Source organism: Neodiprion lecontei, chromosome 7 (assembly GCF_021901455.1).
Source record: "Neodiprion lecontei isolate iyNeoLeco1 chromosome 7, iyNeoLeco1.1, whole genome shotgun sequence".
In the NCBI taxonomy this organism is placed as follows: Eukaryota; Metazoa; Arthropoda; class Insecta; order Hymenoptera; family Diprionidae; genus Neodiprion; species Neodiprion lecontei.
Genome location: NC_060266.1, coordinates 5180754 through 5192784, shown reverse-complemented (window position 1 = coordinate 5192784; position 12031 = coordinate 5180754). Strand labels below are relative to the sequence as shown.

The 12031-nt window shown below is 36.9% G+C and overlaps 1 protein-coding gene across 3 annotated transcripts in view; it reads left to right on the top strand.

The window, feature by feature from the left end:
- Positions 1-12031, top strand: part of LOC124295608 — an 89468-nt gene that overhangs the window by 56197 nt on the left and 21240 nt on the right. For all 3 annotated transcript variants that reach the window (XR_006905502.1, XM_046746174.1, XM_046746173.1), the window contains one exon: positions 198-336. The gene's annotated coding sequence lies outside the window, so the exon portion shown is untranslated. The remainder of the gene's footprint in view (positions 1-197; positions 337-12031) is intronic.

The window sequence follows — 12031 nt, the reverse complement described above, 5'->3', positions numbered from 1 at the left end:
ATTATTATTATTATTATTATACTTATATTCACCGGTGAAATATACCCAACAGTTTGTTAAATCTTGACTGCGATTACACATCTCATACGAAATTCATGCTACTTTGACTATTGAAATACCAAGACAGAGAATTCCCGGTATTCGATGCTGATGGTGTTAAACTTGTGTTTGATTCAACTGCCGTTTAACCATTCCAGATTAAACCACCAGGTAAGACGTGGATCAGGCAGCCTTTGTTTCCGGCTACTTGCTGGCCACATCAGAGATCCTACGGCTGCCATGGTGTAGAAGATTGATTGGGTGATGTACGAGTGCCTGGATAGCGTGAGGATCAAGGTAATATATGCTAACAAAGTTACTTTCGTTCCGCGATGCAAATTTTAACGCTTGCAAATAATGGAAATCGTGTGTGGAAAACAGGCGTGTCGCGTTTTGAGTGCTTGCACGGCCTTGTCTGGGTCGTTATGGTACCCAGTATAACCGCTGTTGAAGAGGTCGTTGAACCAAATATCGATGCGCATTATTTATTTTATAACGAGGCGGTCTAACGTCTAATTATTTGTGCGATAATTAATTCGTTACTTGCAAAGATCTATTCACACTGAGTAGAATTTCATTTGTTACAGTAAGTAGAAAAATTCAGTAATAGTTAATAGGTAAATGAACCGCTGTGGCGTAAATCGGGCTCCCGATGAATTATGTTTGCCTGTCAAACCTCGATGAGAATAACTTGAGGTGTCGCAGACGCGTGATCGGAATTGTGAACTGAAACCAGCTTTGTTATTACATATTATAATTTCACAGTGCATTAGGTGAACAGGAAAATTGATGGGATGGGTGAGACGGAAAGAGGGGATGTAAATTGATATTTCAATTCCTTGCGACCTCCATTCTTGTACCTACGTTGTAAAGTGTTCGTTTTAATCTCATCTGGAGAGAGTTTCGTTAAACAAGAATATAATCGAAGAAAATATTGTTGTACGCATTATCCTTATATCAAATTTCACTCCTAACATGGCTAATTGATTCTTTGCTGTTCTTTCTCTCTTTTCTTTTCGTTTTTGGTCTTTCTATCTACGTAAACTTTTATAAAGTGGGGAGAAAACACGCTCACAGCGATAGGTTTCAAACTAAAAATTGCTGAAAAGTACAAAGCTTTTAATGCTGAGGCTTGACTCCCGTTTTATTTCCTCTCACTCTCTCCCTTTCTTTTCACCCTGTGGTACCATCGAAGTAGAAGTATTGAATCTGGCATGTGCGTCGAATTTACTGCTGAGGCATGAGGATCACGCATCAAACTTAATAATGAATGGTAACTTCGACCCAGCTGCTCGAGTAACCTTAAATGATAATATTTACCCGAAGTGTGGGCGTTATTCGCTCTCTCCACGTAGGCGGTATTCGAGTCTGAAAATCATTATGCGAATTTGGACCAACCCTGTAAATTGGCGAGTCTTATCCCTCGTGGAAATGATTTCTACGCGTGACTACGAATTTGATTTTACGATTGATTATACTGAGAGAAATTTTTAGTTTCGGTTACCGTTCAGTCCTTAAATATTTTCAATTTTCACCATAATCGAAAAATATAGTAACTATTGTACTTTTTTTGCACAAATTATTTTCGTATATTATAGATACCTGTAGAATAGCTTGCATTTGTATGATCGTTTTTCTCATATCGTATGATGAAATAATTATAATTTGTTGTAGAATATCGTAAAATTCCTGGTTTAATCAAATCACGAACCTTAGGTTTTTCATAAGAATCGCGTATTGATACAAAATGAGTTCAAAAATCTACGATGGATTATTTAAATTCGAATAGGTTATACTCAAAAGATGAGAAAATTACTCTTTGAGTGAAGACCTGAATTCTTCTCGATACTTAACTTGTCTCTAATAACTTTTCCTTGTCATAGAAATGCGAGGTCTGACGGTGGTTCAAAAATAGCATTTTGTACTTTCTTGTACGTATTCGTAATCTCATCGATCTAAATCGAATTCTAACATTGTCGATGATTCCAACTTTTTCGCAGGAATTCATAAAATGTTGTACTTTTCAATGAAATTCTTACAATACTGCGGAATAAAAAAATTTGTGTCGCCTTTTTTCGAAATTGCGATAGAAAATTGCAGATTTTTGTAATTTTTTTTTTATCAAAGCTGGTACTTTTTTTTTAACAAAATTGTACGAATTTCTAGGTAAAAAAAAAAAAAAAAAAAACGCATCTTGTCCGTGTCGGAAATTGTAATCAATCTTTTACAAAAAATTGTATATTTTTATAATTCTTAGTAGAAATTTGTAATTTTCTATGCAAAATAATACAATTTTCAACGAAGTCCACTTTGTTATACATTGGCGTAGAAGTTATTTTTATCAGGGATTCTTCTCATCGCTACACTTGAACTACGCCAAAAGTAGGTCTGAATCCTCATAGATGGTGGCGAATTGTGGTTTGTTTTTTTTTTTCTCTCTTTTTGCGTCTTTGCCCAAAATGCTTCTCACGCTTTCCAGTCGAGGTGTCTTATTGTGCGTGCTCTCCGGTTTAGGCGTACGATTTCCAATTTATGTCAGTCTTTTTCCTCGATGTCACAGCTCAATGGATACGCTGAAAGGGGATGCTAAAATTTACGTCGGCACCTGGCCTTGAAAAGCTACACCTAAGGTTGTTCTGCAATATCAAATTAAGGATATATCGGGGTGGGAAGTCTGAGTAAAAAGTTAGGAAGAGTGATAAAACCGTTTTAAAAATTGCTTTAGTCGTAGTAAAAACGGATGGAAAGACATCTTAATGATATGACGGGATCGAATCTGAGTAAATACGAATAACACAAGATAAGATGTAGACTGTTTTATAAAAGGTTTTACAATTAAAAATTTAAAAATCATTAAAACCCTGGCGTTTTTAATCAGAATTTAGTATTTTTGAACTTAATTTCTTCACAATAAAGATCTCTTGAGATCGTTTAAAATTGTTCTTTTTTTTGCTTTTTTTCTTCAAAATAAGATATCTCCAGAGTGAATAAAAATATATTTTTACAACTACGTTACAAGAAACGATGTTCGTCAGGGATTCCATTTGCGGATTATAACTAAACTATAGTGTGAAATTTTTTACAATTCCTTTCAGATAATTTACGGTCATCTGTTCAGTAATCAGAGTAAGCCTAAAAATATCATTTATATTATATACGATGAAAATGACCAGAGTCTCATCATTTTCGACGTTTTAATTATATAAAACCAAATCAATAATGAAATTTTTGATATTTTATAAGCTTATATTATTCGGACTAGTTCAGACTCGTTTCTAGTACATATTGAGAATGTTGTTTCATTCGTGGTTATTATATTGTCATTTGCGCAGGTATAAAAAAATAATGAAAACTTTTTGCAAAGTTATTTTCGATTTACGCTAACTTTTGATCAAGACGTTCCCCCGATTTATCCTTAAGGGGATGGATGGAAACAGGATACCTAAATCGATTCAGGCCCTTCCCTTTTTTTCCCGATATATTCAGCTTGATGAAATATTTTAGTCAAACTATACGAACTGTGTTAGTGTATCGTATAAGCATAGAATCGATATTTTATCAAGACTGGAACTGTTACGCAGGAAATATAATTCCCTCGATATTCATTCTCGCATATTCTGTACCCGAGAATTTTACGACTAGCCAACTTCACAGAGGTTTTGAATTCATCGCAAACCGTCGTGAATCAAGTGATGTATTTAATTAAGTCACAATTTGAACACACAGGTCATTAGAAGCGATGAAAATTCTTATCGCGACGCTGATAGTTTATTTTTACGTTATTTATAATACATTATATACGTGCTTGGTTGAAACGTGGCTTTCATATTATAAACGATATTTAGCATAAGTGGATCAATATGCAAGCCACGGATGCAATATAATATGGAATTTAACGTACCTTCCTTTGTTATAATTTAATAATTAATCGAGTCTCGTAGAATGTATTGAAAAAAAACAAAAAAAAAAGAAAAAAAAACAGCGCAGTAATATTTAGTATGCATAATTAGCAATCATTATATCAGGATAATTTAGATTCAGTTTAAGTTAGGTCTTTATTGTAAGTGAACGGAGCGAATGACTTTCGTCATTTTCATAGTTGCCACGCAATTTCATTATCATTTATTTTCCGGATTTGGCATATTTTTTATTTTCTTTCTTCTTTCGTTCTTTCAACTCGTGTGATTAATTCGTTCGCGTGTATTTGAATGTGATTTCTCGCGTTGTCCGGAGAATATCCAGAATCTTGGCAAAAATTTCATGGTGAAATTATATCAATTTAATACGTTTTGCAAGTCACGGTCTGCGTTTGACGTTGATACACCGGAGTAAACTGAGGCTCCTATGACCAAGCCGATCGTCAATGTGACGTAAATTTTCTCGAATACCTGAAAAACGAGTAGGTACGGTTCATCAATGTCACAAGGCTGAAAGCTTATTCCTGTATGGAAATTAAAGAGGAGAATCTATTTCACGTGTATGAGTATAATGATCACTGTTTTTCCCCTCATTTTATGTGTCCGGAAGTCGCACTGATTCCTTCGATCGTGGAAACGAATAGTTTAAAAACCTTTATCGCAAACCCCAAATTGGAACTGATACGATAATCTCGATGAAATAACAGATGACAATCCTTTCTATCGATAAAACCAAATTATTGCAAACTGATTTTTAATTTTATAGTGTATAGGAAATGTGGATCGGGTATTAATACACAGAGTGGTTAGCTAACGGTCGAATGAATGGTCTAACGCGCATGCGCTGAAATTCTAGAGCAAAAGCAGTTGTTTTGTCAGGTTGACCAACCGTCATAAGTTCGGACGACAGGTCGCCGCGATGTACGTAACCTTAAAAATTTTTACAGCAGTCGTTGGCAATTGTGCTCAACTTCGGTCATCCCCCGATTAATAAATTTTACGAATAAAAACATTCGCAATCCGCTCATTCGATCTTCAAAAACAGTTCCAACGACAAAAATGTTTTATCTATTAAAGATGCCGTAAAGATTTTTGAGGTTATATACATCGCGGCTACCTGGCATCCGAACTTACGACGGTTGGTCAACCTGACAAAACAACTGAATTTGCGCTGGAATTTTAGCGCATGCGCGTTAGATCATTCGACAATTAGCTACACTGAGAAAAATTTAATTTGTTATTTGTATACCGATTTGAAACAGTATACAGATGTGTGACGTGTCTTTGTACTTTTGTACAAACGGCCGGAGCCGATCGTGTTTTCGGTAATAAAATCGAGACGAATCAAAGCATCGTGTGTGAGAAATCCAATTTCAAAGACATTATACTCGGGCCATATTGGGCTGATCGATCACGGCTCGTCATCCGCTTTAGGTGAGATGGTTGAGGCGAGGTGCAGACCCTCTGTGAGAGGCGCACGTCTTGGCGCTGACGATAAGCTGACATGACAGCCGACTTTAGGACCTTTCCAAATTGAGCACTGCGATGCGTGCTAAACCCAAGCTTTAACTTCGGCCATATTTTTAGGGGTTGTAAAAAAATGTTCACCGAGTAATCCAACAACGTATTCCCGAGTTTCTAGTCCGAAGGGTAGACACGGTACATTTAAAACCGCTCTGTCGTACCGATCTACAAATATTCTATCACCTTTTTCTTTTTTTTTCTTGTATCGAATTATTCGAACCACGTAAGTCGAAGATTATTCGTTAACTTGGCCTTGTTTTCAAAAGTTTGTTCGAACGATTTCAAGAGCATTACACAAGCATTAGCTAATGTATTTTTTGCTCATTTTTACATCCCACCCGTGATGATGACGGTTGGCAACGTTTTCTTGTTTTGCTCATAACTGTTTTTTAACGTTAGCTAACGCTTTTCGAAAAGTTTATTGGAAAATCGATTCATTACCTGCAAATTGCAAAGAAATGGCATTTATAGTCACATCCTGATAAATTTATCCCTATCTCATGAAATATTAATGACTATTAATTATTAATACGCATTAACATGTTCAGTAAAACGTGAATTCATTGTTTATTTAGTATTAAATACATTGTTTATTTAGTATTAAATACATTGTATATTGTCTTTCTTCTTGAATGCATGCAATAAACATTATATTTGCTAAGATATTATTATTGAGCAATTAATGCATTATTGATACCTCCTTAAAAGGAAAATATTTTAATTATTCTCAAGCAAAAAATTACGTTCTTGTATTGGTGTAATAATATTTTCGAATTTATATTTTAATGGGGAAATTGAAAGTTTAGTTTTTCAACAAAATATACTATTTTATAACTGATTTACATTAATGTTAGCTAATGCTTGACTGAAATGCCTGCTACTATAGGCTAACATTTGATAACGTTTTTCAGAACGGTCCACACCTGTTTTAGCGTTAGCTGATACTTGAATGGACCCAGACGATCAAACTTTGCGGGCTGTCGAATCTTTGCCATTTTTTTCTCTCCCCAACTTTTTTGCTTATTTTCAATTCTGATTACCCCCATGGGAACCATCTGGAAAACTTTTGCAAGGACCGAGTTTTAGGTTGATACTTCAAACGAACGGGCATTTTTTCTCAATGGTATCCAGCCATCTGTCCACTTGGAAGCGGGTCAAACTGATATCCGAACTTTAAAACGAAATCCGAATCCTAGTATACCCAAACAGTTTTGGGTTACGTGAATAAAATCGGTAAAATTATGCATACACTGAGGGAAATTTTTAGTTTCGGTTACCGCTCGGTCCTTGACTATTTTCATTTTTTACCACAATCGACAAAATATAGTTATAGGTAGAAAATGAAAATTAGTTTTCTAGCCGTTACCGGAAAGTCTAGTATCCGTTGCTATTCTTTCTCATTTACGATCACTGTTGCTATATTTTCTTGCAACCGTTGCGAAAATTTAACGCTCGTGCAAGAATAAATTGACGTTAAAGCCTTGTTTAACTAAAAAAGTAGAGTAAACCTCAGAAACTGACTTTGCGTTGCAATAACCAAAAAAGGATCAACGATAGCGCAAAATGGTTAGGCGTACCTCGTTTTTCGTAATTCCAACAATATTCAAACAGTTTTTTCTTTAACGATACCCGTTTTACTCAATTTTTCTAGTTGCTGTAACCAATGAAATTTTTCTCAGCATACGACGCAATATTTTCGACATTTTGTACCGAAAGGACGTTGCCAAATCCGTTAAAAATACGTCGTAGTATGAATAATTTGGATCTACTCGACTTTCGGTTATATTGAAAATCACTCAAGAGTCGTAAATATAAAAGTTATTCCCTAGTGGAAAATTCCAGGCTCCGCGTGATATGAGCTACACGCTTTTCGCTGTTGGATATTACCGCCGACGCGAATGGAAAGCAAAGACCTTATTCGGATGCTCGAACCTTAACGTCGGAGAAAGTTTGAACGAGAATAATGAAGCTCGGAACTACGGAAGTTCTTGCATTGACGCTTTGAAGTGACTTTCTTCAGCGGTGAGCATACTTCCGGCTTTTCGCCATCTTGATTAAGGAACTGAGTTGGGCTTAATTCGACGATTACACTATTTCAATACGGGCATCGAACGGTTAACGGAAATGGCCTTGAAATGGTTTTAATTCTTCTCCCAACCGACGAAATGTAATCACGCTGGTATCTTCAACTGCGAGCTGAAATGAAAACCATTTGTATAAAATCACTGCGAGAGATTTCTACACCCACAAAAAACACGGAGCGGAGGGTCGGGGGAGGAGAGGGAGAAAAAAATAAAGAAAAGTTTTCCCCTGAAGCGCAGGAATATAATGTCGAGTACTTCGCTGTTGAGCTTTCTATCCCCGTGAGGATACGGTCTTTCTTCCATCGAGACGAACTTCTTCTTGTTTCAGCCAGATTTTGCGAATTCATGTCTAAAACGAGCATGGAATATTCCCTGGTAAAACAGTGAACGTAGACATAAATAGAAACTGCGACAAGATGAATAATCGTCATCGGTAAAATCACGCTCGGAGATAAAATATTTCCTTTTTTTTTTTTAAGAAAAAATCTATTCTTAGACGCATTTTGTAGAAAATTTTCTCGCGAGAAGACAATATCTTGTTCCACATGCCAAAATTAACGAAGTGATTGTTTCAGAAACGCAAAAAAAAAAAATTATTGAATAAAATATACTTATAAATACGAAATCTAGATTTTTGTTGAGTCAATTTAATGAGGTGTTACTTTTTTCCATGTTATTATCAAAATATCGAATATCTTCTGGTAAATTAAACTAAATCGCTTCGTACAGTTCACTAAATTTATTCGGTGGATAAAGATTAGTCAAATCTTCGAAATTACGAGAGCTACAAATCGATTACCGCCATCGAATAATACGTTGCATCGTAAGTTTACATAATTTATTGTTAAAGTGGCAAAATACTTTCCGTGACGCGTTGAAAATCTTTTCTCGCGAGAGAAGTAAGGTGAGCAGTTATTAGGAGGAGTTCCAGGCATCGGTCAAGCATAATCAGCAGAACTAAATCATTCGTGGTCCGATACAATTGAATCACCCTGTCAATTCACAATCGCATATTTCTTCGTCCTTGTTTGATGCGGCGCTTAATTCGTGCAGCGTAAATTACAATGAAACGATAATTTTTTCAGTTACAACAACAAAACGATCAGTTTTCAAACTTTACAAAATGATTTCACTGCGTAGATTTGATTTCGCAATCGCAACAGAATCTACGAGAATTTTAGTGCGAAACCTTTTCTCAGACATTACTAAACCATTTTGTATTCTGCCCGCTATAAAATCAACAAAACTTTTTGCTTGTGTGAAAATAATGTTTAGTCGTACGTGTATTACTCCTGAAATTTCATCGCCGTGATAAAATTATTTTTCCAAGTGCACATGTAACTGCACGTAGTTGCGGGAAGTATTCTCAATTAATTTTAGCACTATGCCGATCCTGGCGATCAAATTTAAACAATCGGCGTGTTTGACTCGAGTTGTTGAATGACTTCTGTTTACATCGTAACTTGACGACCGGACCGCCATTTCCTCTCTCCGCATGGTAGGTAATTCAATTTCCGGTATTTCGGAAAGGGAAGCATATTGTTCGCGAATCCCATTGAAAACCCTGCAGCAATGGACGTTTCATGGATTTTGGATGATCCGGTAGTCACCGTATTTGTGCCTGTAAAACAACGTCGTCAGAATTTATTTCTCGTTTGGACGGAAGAGGATTCTCCGGGCTAACTTGACCCTTGACCCCCATTAAAATGGGAGTAAAAAACACTCGACGATAATTTTTCTGCTCGTTTGAATTTTTCTCATCTCTTCGATGTCGAATGGTCGAAAAAAAATGTCTACCTCATCGAAAGCCGAGGCACGAATCGAACGAATGGAGTTGCGGTTTAAAAAAACCATCGCCGTCTCAGATTTGAATTGTTTATGAATCGGAGGCTGAGTTAACAGGAAACGCCTGATTTATTCCCCAAGATTTCTGCTGTGCTTCAAGGGCGAATCGACCGGACCGACGGAATCAAAAGTTAGGAAGCGATAAAGAACTGTTCGAAAAATCTTCAGCAATCTATTTACCTCCACTGATGACAGTGAGTAGAAATAAAAGAACATTCCTGTAACTGTGCGATAGAAATTTTACAAATATTTATCTCCAGAGAGAAAGAGAGAAATAGTAAAATTAGATTAGTGTTAGCACGATGCAACCCATGTTTCTGAATTTTTTCAGAAAATTTGTGGAAATTTTGTCAACGATTAAAGTGAGCCGAAAAATATTGTAATCAGATGAAAAAGGCCAAAGCTTAATCACTTCGAACATTCTGAGTACGAAAACTTCGTCTTGATTGTTTTCTTTTCTTTTTTTTATCGATACAATTCTCGATTCAGACCGCGCAACGCATTAATCTTTGAATTAGAGCCAGGCTAAAGGCATCAAGCCAATTATGCAATCGGCTAGTTGAATTGACGAAAAATTACGACCCGCACAGATTCGCGCGGTATCGATTAAACCCGTCTCAAGATGCCTCGGCGTTCGTAATTTTTCTTTGTAAATATATACATGTATATATGTATATTTTTTTAATATTTATACTTTCCCCAAGCTCGTCTAAAATTGCGAATAATACCGTAAGTATCCCGGGAGTCTGGAATTTACCATTTTTTTTTTCTCTCCATCACCTTCAATTTATCTCCGACACCCGCGTTTTCTTCCTTCTTTATAAAGGGCTCCAGGGTTCTCGGTATAGTGAAAATGGGTTTTTAAGCTCAACACCGTCCCCTCCTCACCAACAACAGTTCCGTCGTCGTGACTCCGGATGGTTTATGGCCAGTAGTTGGTAATTCATCAAGATTAAGTTTAATGTACGATCGAGGGTATTGTCACTCTCCTCCACGCGTCCGATCTACATGCAATTTAAACGGTGTCGACGAAAGGTTTGCCCCGCCATTTGTTACCCCGAACCTGAGGGGAAAACTCACGAATCGAACCATTGGGGCTTCGGAGGAATTATAAGGAGATCAGGAAAGCGGGCGTCACATGACTCTGCAAGAAAAACAAAATACTGAATCCTAAATTTGTTACCCTGGAAACAGTTGCACCAGACACACAAAGTTCTTTCTCTACTCGAACGGGGAAACTAAGTTCCGAATACCGATTGCCTTTCTCGAAGACTTTTTCAAAGTATCGCCAACTGCTCCAGGAGCTTCCACTGCCGACCTCCTCCCTCTGGACGTGATACACTTTACGAACCTCTTACCAACCTGTCGAGGCTACACGTTATCGCGGTACGTACCTGCTCTACTCCACCGGGAGTAAACGCGAATGCAACGAAGTGTATCCGACCATTTCTTATTAACACTACTTGGCACACAGCAAGGGATGCTGATCCATATCTTATGGAAATACCGTCACTGTAACCACGGAAATGTTTGCATATTTCCCGACTCTTCCATGGCTTGGACGACTTTCAAACGTCTCTGAATTTTGAAAACGTTGGAAAGGGTACCAGAGGTCAACCATTGCCATGTATTAGTTATTCGATGACAGTTTGAAGATATGGACGAATCGATCGACCATCTTTATTTATACGATAGACTTTTCTTGGTATCCAAGATCAAAGATCATAACTTCAGGATGTTGGTTTTGTTTACATGTAAGAATGCAATAGTAGGTTCAGCGATTAACTTTAAATGGTTCTTTTATGTCAAAACTAGTAAGTATACCATTGGTTTTTTAATTGTTTATTTTATCTGTAACGCCTATTCGTTCTTGAGAATTGTTGTGCCAGATGGCCAAAGTAGTTTTCTTTGTTTTTGATTGTTGTCAAATGGATCACGGATAACGTAAGTCATGTTCAATAAAATTTTCACAGTTCTGAGGAGGCTCTCGCACCAAAGTACTGAAACGTTAACATCTATGGATGTTTCTTATCATCGGTCTTTGATACCAAGAAAGATCTGTCACGGTTCGAAAAGTTAATATACTGTTGGAAAAATGTAGTTTCGACTTCTGTACACTACAATTTAGTGTCACCCCAACACTGTCTGATGTCAGTATAACACCGTCTGACATTCATTTAACGGACGCGTGTCAAAGTTCGGACAGACCATTACACCGAATGGTCAAAATTTGGAAGATCAAAACTCAAAACGCTACCATTTTTCATGACCATTCGGTGCAATGGTCTTTCCGAACGTTGAAAAGTTGAGCTGGACTTTGAAGAGACTCTCAACGAGACTTGTGATCAGCTGTAGCAGCATAGAAGGAAATGCAACATTGTGAACTATGCAGACATTGAAAGTACCGTGTTTGGATTCCTGCTCGAATAATTGGATGGCAGTATCGAGTTTCTACTTAGATATCCTACGTAGGTATTCACTGCTGGTCAGGTTCCTTTTAACAACACGTCGTCAGGACTGAAAGAATATCAAGTTTCTTTTACCATTTCTGGTAGGTATCTTAGAGATGATTGGTGGTTAGTATAATGCTTAAAGTATGGAAATGGAATGCTCGAGAGGAAA